The sequence below is a fragment of the Cynocephalus volans genome, chromosome X (genome assembly GCF_027409185.1).
Source record: "Cynocephalus volans isolate mCynVol1 chromosome X, mCynVol1.pri, whole genome shotgun sequence".
NCBI lineage: Eukaryota > Metazoa > Chordata > Mammalia > Dermoptera > Cynocephalidae > Cynocephalus > Cynocephalus volans.
Window position 1 is genome coordinate 132,279,959 of NC_084478.1, and position 12,830 is coordinate 132,292,788.

Consider the following 12,830-nt stretch of genomic DNA (forward strand, 5'->3'; position numbering starts at 1 on the left):
TTTTCCACAATGGCCGTACCAGTTTGCACTGTCACCAGCAACGTGGGAGAGTTCCTTCTCTGTATCCTCATCAATATTTGTTGCTATTCGTCTTGTTGATAATAGCCATTTAACTAGAGTGCGATGATATCTCACTGTGGTTTTAGTTTGCATTTCCCTGACGATTAGTGATTCTGAGCATTTTTTCATGTGCTTTTTGGCCATTTGTATGTCTTCTTTTGAGAAATGTCTGTTCAGGTCCTTTGCCCATTTTTAAATTGGGTTGCTTATTTTTTTGCTTTTGAGTTGTTAAGTTGTTTGGGTTCTTCTTCTTTTTTTTTTTTTTCTTTAGCTTGGTGGCTGGCCAGTTTGGGGATCTGAATCCTTGAGCTTAATGTTATAACACCATGCTCTAACTAAATGAGCTAACTGGCCAGCTCAAGTTCCTTATATAGTCTGGATATAGCCCCTTGTCTGATGTGTAGTTTGCAAAAAGTTTCTCCTGTTCTGTAGGCTATCTCTTCACTTTGTTGACAGTGTCTCCTGCTGTGCAGAAGCTTTTTTTTTTTTAGTTTAATGTAGTCCCATTTATGTATTTTTGCTTTAGTTGCCTATGCCTTTGTAGCCACCCTCAAAGAGAGCCCACTCCTATCTTGTGTAGCTTTTCTCCTATGTATTCTTCTAATTGTTTCATAGTTTTGGATCTTTTTTTTTTTTTTAGCTTTTTAAATTAACATTATTTTTTCTTACATTCTGTGATGTTGTTGCAGAGCTGTTGGGAGGAAGGGGGAGAGGGGAAAGGGGAAGGAAATGGGATGGAAGAAGGTGGAAGGAGGAAGGCAGGATTGAGGCCTCTGGCATCCCCGTCATTCCCACAGGGAAGACCAGGGCACTTCCAGTGGTGGGTTGGCCATTGATGGGCTGGGTGCATATGTCAGGGGGGTGTGGCAAAAGCCCTCCTCCCCACCATCCCAGCTTGGGAACCTGGGGGCCTTCTTGCTGCAGCTCAGTGGTCCTCACTGGGCTGGTTGCACATGTCAGGGGGGCAGGGCTGAGGACCTTGGCTCACCACCACCCTGGCTCAGGAGAGCCCGGGGTGCTTCCTGTGGCAGCTTGGTGGTCATCACTGGGCTGGTTGCAGGTGTCAGGGGGCATGGCTGAGGTCCCTGGCCCTCCTCCCTTTCTGGCTTGGTAGCCCAGGGGACTTCTGATCCTTCTAAGATGTTATATGTGTTCTTTGGTGAAATGAGACCTTTACTAGTTAATATCAAACTTTGTCTCTGGTTGTGGGTACTCTGTTTTTTCTGTCAGTGCTGTTTTGGATTATTTGCTGTTCTCACCACTTAAACTCTGTGCTGGAACTAATTTGTTGTCCTTTGCTTACTTCTAAAGTGGGGGGACTTCCTGTGGGGACCAGTACTTGAGTTCTGTGGTTGAGCTAAATTGCTGCTTTGTTGCTGATTACTTAGGGAAGGCTTTTTGTGCAGCTCAGGTTTTAATGGTTGACTTTATAGGTACTTCTGGGTCTAGTGAGATCTGGTGCACCTTGGTTGTGTAGTAACTCTGGTCTGGGCCTGAGTCTTTTCATCAGACTACACCCCACACAATTCTGTATTCCTGACCAGTCTCCTCTGAGTGGTCCTATGCTGGAGGGGGGGCAGATCAGCTGGCCTTGCTGTGCCCCAGTGTTCTGCTGGTGGGCCTGTCTCCCCTACCACCTATGCTGCAAACACTTCCCATGGGATGGGCCATGCTCCAGTCCCTTGTGATGACTCACCAGCCTCTGAGTGGCTCCTTTATTTCAGTTGTTGTGGCTCCTAGCTCCTATGTGGGTCCACAGGAACCCTATCAATGGTCTTGCTGGCCTGGGGGCCACCAAAGCCCTCTTCTCCCCTGCCACCTCCAAGCAACTTCATCCAAAGGGCACAGCTATGGCTTTTGCCAGCTCCTGCTCCGTGAGCTCAGCAGCTCCAGCCTGGAAGCAGCTGGTAATTGAAAAAGTTAGAGCAGTTTTTTCTTTCTCTCATCGTGGCTTCTCCCATCTCACATACTCCGTAGGTCTCTTCTCCTCTTCCCCTGAGCTCTAGCGGCCCTCGCCTGGCTGTCATTGCTTTTTTATAGTTATAAATTGGTTGATTTGTGGGAGAGAGTGACACTGGGGACCATCTATTCCACTGGATATCTGGATCTTAAATTTAGATTTTTGATAGATTTTGAGTTGATTTTTGTGTATGGTGAGAGATAGGGGTCTAGTTTTACTCTTCTGCATGTGGATATCCAGTTTTCCCAGCACCATTTGTTGAAGAAGCTGTCCTTTCCCCATTGTATATTTTCTCCACCTTTGCGGAAAATCAGTTGGCTATAAGTGTGTGGGTTTATTTTGGGGTTTCATTGACCAATTTGTTTGTTTTTATGCCAGTACCATGCTGTTTTGGTTATTATAGCTTTACAGTGTATTTTGAAGTCAGGAAGTATCATGCTTCCAACTTTGTTCTTTTTGTTCAAGATTGCTTTCACTATACAGGGTCTTTTGTGGTTCCATAGAAATTTTAACATTGTTTTTTCTAATTCTGTGAAGAATGTCATTGGTATTTTGATAGGGATTTTGTTGAATGTGTAGATTACTTTGGGTAATTTGGACATTTTGATGATGTTAATTCTTCCAACCAATGACCATGGGATATATTTTTATTTATTTGTGTTCCCTTCAATTTTTTTCATCATTGTTTTATAGTTTTCATTGTAGAGTTTTTCACTTCCTTTGTTAAATATACTTCTCAGTATTTCATTTTTTTGGTAGCTATTGTGAATGGGATTACTTTTTCAGCTATTTTGATTTCTCCTTCAGCTATTTTGTTGTTGGCATATACAAAGGCTGTTGATTTCTGCGTGTTGATTTTGTATCCTGCCACTGTACTGAATTCATTTATCAGTTTTAGTAATTTTTTGGTGGTGCCTTCATGGTTTTCTAGGTATAGGAGCATGTCATCTACAAATAGGTATAGTTTGACTTTCTCCTTTCTAATTTGAATGCCCTTCATTGCTTTTTCTTACCTTATTGCACAGGCTAGAACTACTAGTACTATGTTGAACAAGAGTGGGAAAAGTGGGCATCCTTGTCTTGTTCCATATCATAGAGGAAAAGCCTCCAATTTTTGTCCATTCATAATGATATTAGCTGTGGGTTTGTAATATAGGGCCCTTATTACATGGAAGTACAATCCTTCTATACCTAATTTGTTGAGTGTTTTTATCATGAAGGGGTGTTGGATTTGGGCGCTTGCTTTCTATGGATTTTGCCAAATGCATAATGTCTTTTATCCACCACTTCAGTATCATACGTAATATTTATATTACCCTAAAAATCCCTTGTGCTCCACCTATTCATTCTTCTTCCCATGCCCTCTTCTTCCTCCCCCATCAAACTCCTGGCAACTGGTGATTTTTTCTGTCTCTACAGTTGTACCTTTTCTAGAATGTCATATAGTTGCAATCAGACTGGATTCCTTCACTTAGAAATATGCATCCAAGGTTTTTCAAGATGGCGGCGGCTGCGGCGGCTGGCGCGGAGTAGCTGAGGTGGAAAAGGTGGCCACTGGGCCTCAGGCAGCCGGGAAACTTGTGGACCTTCCTCTTGCCATCTCTTAAGGGAGGACTGCAGCTGCTGGCCGGTCGTGGGGGGCGGACCGCCACTTTGCCCCCAGCAGGAGAGGCTGCCTCATTTACAGGCAACAGCTTTGAAGTGTGGAGCAGGAAAAGAACAGTTTCTTAGCTGCAAAAGCGAGTCTCGAAACAGGGAACGCGGCGCCAGGGCTGCTGTGGATGCAGACAGGATCCCGGAGGCCGGGGCCGCGCTGAAGGCGGCCAGCGGCCCTATTCAGGATTCGAGGTTTCAGGCCGGCATTAAAGAAGATTCCTGGGAGCGCCCGAGCCGAAACGCGACTGAACAGCCCGAGGCGGCAGCAGCCGAGAACTGGGAAAGGCGGCACACCAGAGACAGAGCGAGCATCCGACCTGGCACAGCACTGTGAGTGATCCATGGCACAGCTCTGTTCGGGGGGTGGATGCCCACGCGGCTCCCGCCTGCACCACCAGGCCACTCACCGCCCCGGTGCTGCCTCCATTTTCCCAGGTGTGGGGAGCTCCGCCCTGCTCCGCCATCACTGAGCCCTCCCACTTGCTTGGCCTGGCACGGGGCTTTCCGGAGCCTGTAGACCGGCCTCCGATCCCACTATCTCCGCGGTTCTCTGGCGGGGCTGGTGGCGTGGGGAGTCCCCGGCCAGTCTCGGGAGGGCAAGGAAGTATGGGCGGGCCGAATGTCACTCCACCACACCCTGGACTCTGGCCCCAGGTAAACTCCCTGTTACTGGGAGGCAGATACCATCTCTGCGGCCACCAGTTTGGAAAAAAGCCTAATGAATTTCTGGTTGGGAATAGCGTGGTAGGAGAGTTCCCAGGTCTGCTTGAACCTGCCGGAGAGCTGGCTGCAGGTGGGCACTAGACTCAGTTTATACTGGGGGGATACAAAGGTGAACAAGACCCGAGAAAGATCTACATAGTGCTACAAAGGCACCCAGAGAGACCGGTCATCTGTGCCTAGCAGAAACCTGGTAGACTTCCTGGGCGAGGCGGTGCCGAGCAGGGTCTTGAAGGCCCAGCTGATAGACGAGGGGTGCAGAAGACACGCCCCAGCCCAGCACAGTGCGCACAGAGTGGGGAGACGTGCGGCCAGGGAGGCGGAGACTCGACAGAAACCACACACCCGGTGGGGTCGCCACTGCACGATCTAACAGCCTGGGCCAGAGCACATGGAACAGGGAGAATTCCTGCACAGGAAGTGAAAGCTCAACAGAGATCACACACCCTGTGGTACGTGATCCACCAGCCCAGCAGAGTCCAAGCTGACCAGAAAGGTGACTCCCCGGAGAAGCCCAAGACCCGAGGCAACCACACACACAAGGCACTAGAGGCCAACTGAGCAGTCACGGAGGGAGCCATACGAAATTGGCAACCACAGCAACATCCTAGTTAGTCATTAGTCTCAAACCGGTGGACTGTGAAACCCCCTGCAACAATGAATAAACACCAAAAAAAAGATATCAGAAATACAAAAAATCAAGAAAGTACACCACCAAAAGTTAATAAATCTCAAACTCTAGATCCTATAGAACAAGAAGCCCTTGAAATAACTGACAAGGAATTTCGAGTGATAATTCTAAGGAAACTGAATGAGATACAAGAAAACTCAGCTAGACATCATGATGAAATGAGGAAAAGTATACAGGATCTGAAAGAGGAAATGTACAAGGAAATCAATGTCCTGAAAAAAAATGTAGCAGAACTTGCTGAACTGAAGAAGTTATTCAACGAAATATAAAACACAATGGAGAGTTTAACCAGCAGGCTTGTCGAAGTTGAAGAGAGAACCTCTGAACTTGAAGATGGGCTGTTTGAAATAACACAAGCAGACAAAAAGAAAGAAAAAAGAATCAAGGACATTGAAGAAAATCTGAGAGAGATATCAGACAACCATAAGCGATCAAATATCCGAGTCATGGGTATTCCAGAAGGGGAGGAAAATGGAGATTCCATTGAAAACATATTCAACAAAATAGTGGCAGAAAACTTCCCAGGTATAGGAAAAATCACAGATCTTCAGATCCAGGAAGCTCAACGATCTCCAAACGTATTCAACCCAAAAAGACCTTCTCCAAGACATGTCATAGTCAAATTGGCAAAACTCAGAGACAAAGAGAGAATCTTAAAAGCTGCAAGAGAGAAGCGTCAAATCACCTATAAGGGAGCCCCAATCAGGTTAACATCAGACTTTTCATCACAAACCCTAAAAGCTAGAAAGGAATGGGATGATATTTTCAAAATACTAAAAGACAAAGATTGCCAGCCAAGAATACTCTACCCTGCAAGGCTATCCTTCCGAAATGAGGGGCAAATAGTATATTTCTCAGACAAACAAAAACTGCGGGAGTTCACTACCACACGACCACCCTTACAAGAAATCCTCAAGGGAGTACTGGGTTTGGTTCCTGAAAAATAACTACCACTGCCATAAAATCCCAAGAAAAATCTAAACCCGCTAGTATAATAAAAATGGCGTTCATGAAGAGAAAACAAGCTAACAAAAGCACTGTCTACAACCTAAGGAACCAACAAACACAGAAAACAAACAGTAAATCAGAAAGCAAGGAACAAAAGATACCTAAGACAACCAAACAACCAATAAAATGCTAGGAATAAATCAACACCTTTCAATAACAACTCTTAATGTAAAAGGTTTAAATTCCCCAATTAAAAGACACAGACTGGCTGACTGGATCAAAAAGCAGGACCCAACTATATGCTGCCTACAAGAGACCCACCTCACCCATAAAGATTCACACAGACTAAGAGTGAAAGGATGGAAAAAGATTTACCATGCAAACAGAAAAGAAAAACGAGCTGGAGTAGCTCTTCTTATATCTGACAAAATAGACTTTAAACTAAAAACCATAAAAAGAGACAATGAGGGACACTACTTAATGATAAAAGGACTGATCCATCAAGAAGACATAACAATCATAAATATGTACGCACCCAATGTTGGAGCAGCCAGATTTATAAAACAAACTCTATTAGACCTAAAGAAGGAAATAGACACTAATACCATAATAGCAGGGGACCTGAACACACCCCACTGTCAATATTAGACAGATCATCTAGGCAAAGAATCAGTAGAGAAACACAAGATCTAAACAAGACTCTAGACCAATTGGAATTGGCAGATATCTACAGAACATTCCACCCAACAACCTCAGAATATTCATTTTTCTCATCAGCACATGGATCATTCTCCAGGATAGATCACATGTTAGGTCACAAATCAAGTCTCAATAAATTCAAAAAAATTGGAATTATCCCATGTATCTTCTCAGACCACAATGGATTAAAACTAGAAATTAATAACAAATGAAACTCTGGAAACTATACAAACACATGGAAATTAAACAGCATTCTACTTAATGACATATGGGTCCAAGAAGAAATCAAGCAGGAAATCAAAAAGTTTATTGAAACGAATGAAAACAATGATACATCATACCAAAACCTGTGGGATACTGCAAAAGCAGTATTGAGGGGAAAATTTATTGCATTAAACGCTCACTTCAGAAGAATAGAAAGATGGCAAGTGAACAACCTAACACTTCACCTTAAAGAACTAGAAAAACAAGAATAATCCAAACCTAAAGTTAGCAGACGGAAAGAAATCATTAAGATCAGAGCAGAACTGAATGAAATTGAAAACCAAAAAACAATTCAAAAGATCAACGAATCAAAAAGTTGGTTTTTTGAAAAGATAAATAAAATTGACAAACCATTAGCATGGCTAACAAAAAAAAGAAGAGAGAAGACTCAAATAACCAAAATTAGAAATGAAAAAGGCGATATTACAACTAATTCATCTGAAATACAAGGAATCATTCGAGACTACTATAAACAACTATACGCCATCAAATTTGAAAATCTGGAGGAAATGGATGAATTTCTAGACACACACAAGCTCCCAAAACTGAACCATGAAGACATAGAAAATTTGAACAGACCAATAACAATAAAGGAGATTGAAGCTGTTATCAGAAGGCTCCCAACTAAGAAAAGCCCAGGACCAGATGGATTCACAGCAGAATTTTACCAAACATTCAAAGAGGAATTGACACCGATTCTTTACAAACTATTCCAAAAGATTGAAACGGACGCAAATCTCCCAAACTCATTCTATGAAGCAAACATCATCCTGATACCAAAACCAGGTAAAGATATAACCAAAAAAGAAAACTACAGGCCAATATCCTTGATGAATATAGATGCAAAAATCCTCACTAAAATACTAGCAAACAGAATACAGCAACACATACGTAAAATTATTCATCACGATCAAGTGGGATTCATCCCAGGGATGCAAGGTTGGTTCAACATACGCAAATCAATAAATGTGATACACCATATTAATAAACTCAAACACAAGGACCATATGATCATCTCTATAGATGCTGAAAAAGCATTTGATAAAGTTCAGCACTCATTCATGACAAAGACCCTCTATAAGTTAGGTATAGAGGGAAAGTATCTCAACGTAATTAAAGCCATATATGCCAAACCCACTGCCAATATCATCCTGAACGGGGAAAAGCTGAAAGCTTTTCCTTTAAGAACAGGAACTAGACAAGGATGCCCACTCTCACCACTCCTATTCAACATAGTGTTGGAAGTACTAGCCAGAGCAATCAGAGAAGAGAAGGAAATAAAGGGCATCCAGATTGGAAAAGATGAAGTCAAACTGTCCCTGTTTGCAGATGACATGATCCTATATATCGAACAGCCTAAAACCTCTACAAAAAAACTGTTGGAATTGATAAATGATCTCAGCACAGTAGCAGGATACAAAATCAACACACAAAAATCAGTAGCATTTCTTTTCTCCAATAGTGAACATGCAGAAAGAGAAATCAAGAAAGCCTGCCCATTTACAATAGCCACCAAAAAAATAAAATACTTAGGAATTGAGTTAACCAAGGAGGTGAAAAATCTCTATAATGAGAACTACAAACCACTGCTGAGAGAAATTAGAGAGGATACAAGAAGATGGAAAGATATCCCATGCTCTGGGATTGGAAGAATCAACATCGTGAAAATGTCCATACTACCCAAAGGGATATACAAATTCAATGCAATCCCCATCAAAATTCCAAAGACATTTTTCTCAGAAATGGAAAAAACTATCCAGATATTTATATGGAACAATAAAAGACCACGCATAGCCAAAGCAATGCTGAGCAAAAAAAATAAAGCTGGAGGCATAACACTACCTGACTTTAAGCTATACTACAAAGCTATAATAACCAAAACAGCATGGTACTGGCATAAAAACAGACACACTGACCAATGGAATAGAATAGAGAATCCAGAAATCAACCCACACACTTACTGTCAGCTGATCTTTGACGAAGGCACCAAGCCTATTCACTGGGGAAGGGACTGCCTCTTCAGCAAATGGTGCTGGGATAACTGGATATCCGTATGCAGGAGAATGAAACTAGATCCATACCTCTCGCCGTATACTAAAATCAACTCAAAATGGATTAAGGATTTGAATATACATCCTGAAATAATAAAACTTCTTAAAGAAAACATAGGAGAAACACTTCAGGAAATAGGACTGGGCACAGACTTCATGAATACGACCCCAAAAGCACGGGCAACCAAAGGAAAAATAAACAAATGGGATTATATCAAACTAAAAAGCTTCAGCACAGCAAAAGAAACAATTAACAGAGTTAAAAGACAACCAACAGAGTGGGAGAAAATATTTGCAAAATATATATCTGACAAAGGATTAATATCCAGAATATATAAGGAACTCAAACAACTTTACAAGAAGAAAACAAGCAACCCAATTAAAAAATGGGCAAAAGAGCTAAGTAGGCATTTCTCTAAGGAAGATATCCAAATGGCTAACAGACATATGAAAAAATGCTCAACATCACTCAGCATCCGGGAAATGCAAATCAAAACCACATTGAGATACCATCTAACTCCAGTTAGGATGGCTAAAATCCAAAAGACTATGAACGATAAATGCTGGCGGGGCTGCGGAGAAAAAGGAACTCTCATACATTGTTGGTGGGACTGCAAAATGGTGCAGCCTCTATGGTAAATGGTATGGAGGTTCCTCAAACAATTGCAGATAGATCTACCATACGACCCAGCTATCCCACTGCTGGGAATATACCCAGAGGAATGGAAATCATCAAGTCGAAGGTATACCTGTTTCCCAATGTTTATCGCAGCACTCTTTACAATAGCCAAGAATTGGAACCAGCCCAAATGCCCATCATCAGATGAGTGGATACGCAAAATGTGGTACATCTACACAATGGAATACTACTCAGCTATAAAAACGAATGAAATACTGCCATTTGCAACAACATGGATGGACCTTGAGGGAAATATTAAGTGAAACAAGTCAGGCACAGAAAGAGAAATACCACATGTTCTCACTTATTGGTGGGAGCTAAAAATTAATATATAAATTCACACACACACACACACACACACACACACACACACACACACACACACACACACACACACACACACACACACACACACACACACAAACCGGGGGGAGGAAGAAGATATAACAACCACAATTATTTGAAGTTGATACAACAAGCAAACAGAAAGGACATTGTTGGGGGGGAGGGGGGGAGGGAGAAGGGCGGGAGGTTTTGGTGATGGGGAGCAATAATCAGGCACAATGTATATCGACAAAATGAAATTAAAAAAAAAAAAGAATACTTCGTAAAAAAAAAAAAAAAGAAATATGCATCCTAGATGCTCTTGTCCCCGCACCATGAGATGCTCTTCTCTGCCTCGGGACTCTGCAGAGGGAGTCCCACCACAAAGAAGGCCTACACCAGATGTGTCTCCTGGACATTGGACTTCTCAGTCTCCAGAATTGTGAATACTTCCTGGAAATGCTGCCCCATGGATCATGGTTTGTAAAATATTGAAACAAGAAGCCCCCCGAGTGTGTGCTGACCAGAGAGGTGTCCCGCCAGAGAGGACCGAGATCTGTGAGACTATGTGCCCAGCGGTGCCAGTATGCAACGGAGCAGGTAGGCTTTGCTACCGCTGGACCCCATCCCCAGCCCAGCTGAGTGGGCACTGACCAGAGAGGTGCCCTGCTGGATAGGGCCAAGATCCATTGAGACCACATGTCCTGCAGTGCCAGCTCGCAACTGAGCAGGTAGGCCTCACTGCCACCAGACACCATCTTCAGCCTGGCTGAGTATGTGCCAACCAGAGAGGTGCCCACCAGAGAGGCCCAAGTCCCGTGGAGACCATGCACCCCATGGCACCAGCATACAACCTAGCAGGAAGGCCTCACCACCACCAGAACCTATCCCCAGCACAATCGAGTGCATGCCGACCAGAGAGGCACCTCCCTGGAGAGGCCCAAGACCCAAGGCAACCACGTGCCCCAAGTGCCAGGGGGTGACTGAGCAGACACTGAGGCAGCTGTGCTAAATGGCAGGCCCAGCAGCATCATAGCCAGACATTAGTGTCAAACCAGTCGACCATGAAATCCCTTTCCACAATGACTAAACATCAAAGGAAAGATAGAAGAAATATGGAAAATCAAGAAAGTACACCACCAAAGGGTAATAACTCTCAAGCTCTCGATCCTATAGAACAAAAAGCCCTTGAAATATCTGACAAGGAATTTTGAGTGATAATTTTAAAGAAACTAAATGAGATACAAGGAAACTCAGCTAGACAACATGATGAAATGAGGAAAAGTATACAGGACCTAAAAGAAGAAATATACAAGGAAATCAATGCCCTGAAAAAGAAAGTAGCAGAGCTTGCCAAGCTGAAGAGTTCATTCAAATGAAATAAAATACACAACAGAGAGTTTAACCAGCAGGCTTGCAGAAGTAGAAGAGAGAACTTCTGACCTTGAAGATGGGCTGTTTGAAATAACACAGGCAGACAAAAAAAGAAAAAAGAATTAAAAGCATTGAAGAAAATCTAAGAGAGATATCAGACAACCTTAAGCACTCAAATATCTGAGTCACGGGTATTCCAGAAGGGTAGGAAAAAGGAGATTGCATTGAAAACATATTCACCAAAATAGTGGCAGCAAACTTCCCAGGTATAGGAAAAGAAACATATCTTCAGATTCAGGAAGCTCAAATATCCCCAACTGTATTCCACCCAAAAAGGTCTTCTCCAAGACATGTTATAGTCAAATTGGCAAAACTCAAAGACAAAGAGAGAATCTTAAAAGCTTCAAGAGAGAAGAGTCAAATCACTTGTAAGGGAGCCCCAATCAGACTAACATCAGACTTTTCATCACAAACCCTAAAAGCCAGAAAGGAATGGGATGACATATTCAAAATACTAAAAGAAAGAGATTGCCAGCCAAGAATATTCTACCCTGCAAGCTATCCTTCTGAAATGAAGGGCAAATAGTATATTTCTCAGACATACGAAAACTGCAGGAGTTCACTACCACACAACCACGCTTACAAGAAATTCTAAAGGGAGTACTGGGTTTGGTACCTGAAAAATAGCTACCACTGCCATAAAAACTCAAGAAAAATCAAAGCCCACTAGTAAAATAAAAAAGCCAACAATGAAGAGAGAAAAAAAAGTGTATCTACAACCCAAAAAACCAATAAATACAGAAGACAGACAGTAAATCATAAAGAAAGGGACAAAAGACACTTAAGACATGCAAACAAAAATCAATAAAATGCTAAGAGTAAATCAACACTTTTCAATAACAACTCTTAATGTAAAAGGATTAAATTCCCCAATCGATAGACATGGACTGGCTGACTGGATTAAAAAGGAGGACCCAACTGTATGCTGCCTTCAAGAGACCCACCTCACCTAAAAAGACTCACATAGACTAAGAGTTAAAGGATGGAAAAAGATTTACCATGTAAACAGAAATGAAAAACAAGCTGGAGTAGCTATTCTTATATGTGATAAAATAGTCTTTAATGTAAAAACCATAAAAAGAGAATGAGGGCCACTACATAATGATAAAAGGATTGATCCATCAAGAAGACATAACAATCATAAATATATACACACCCAATATTGGAGCAGCCAGATTTATAAAGCAAACTCTACTAGACCTAAAGAAGGAAATAGACACCAATATCATAATAGCAGGGGACCTGAACACCCTACTACCAATTTTAGACAGATCATCTGGGCAAAGAATCAGCAGAGAAACACAAAATCTAAACAAAACTCTAGACCAATTGGACTTGGCAGAT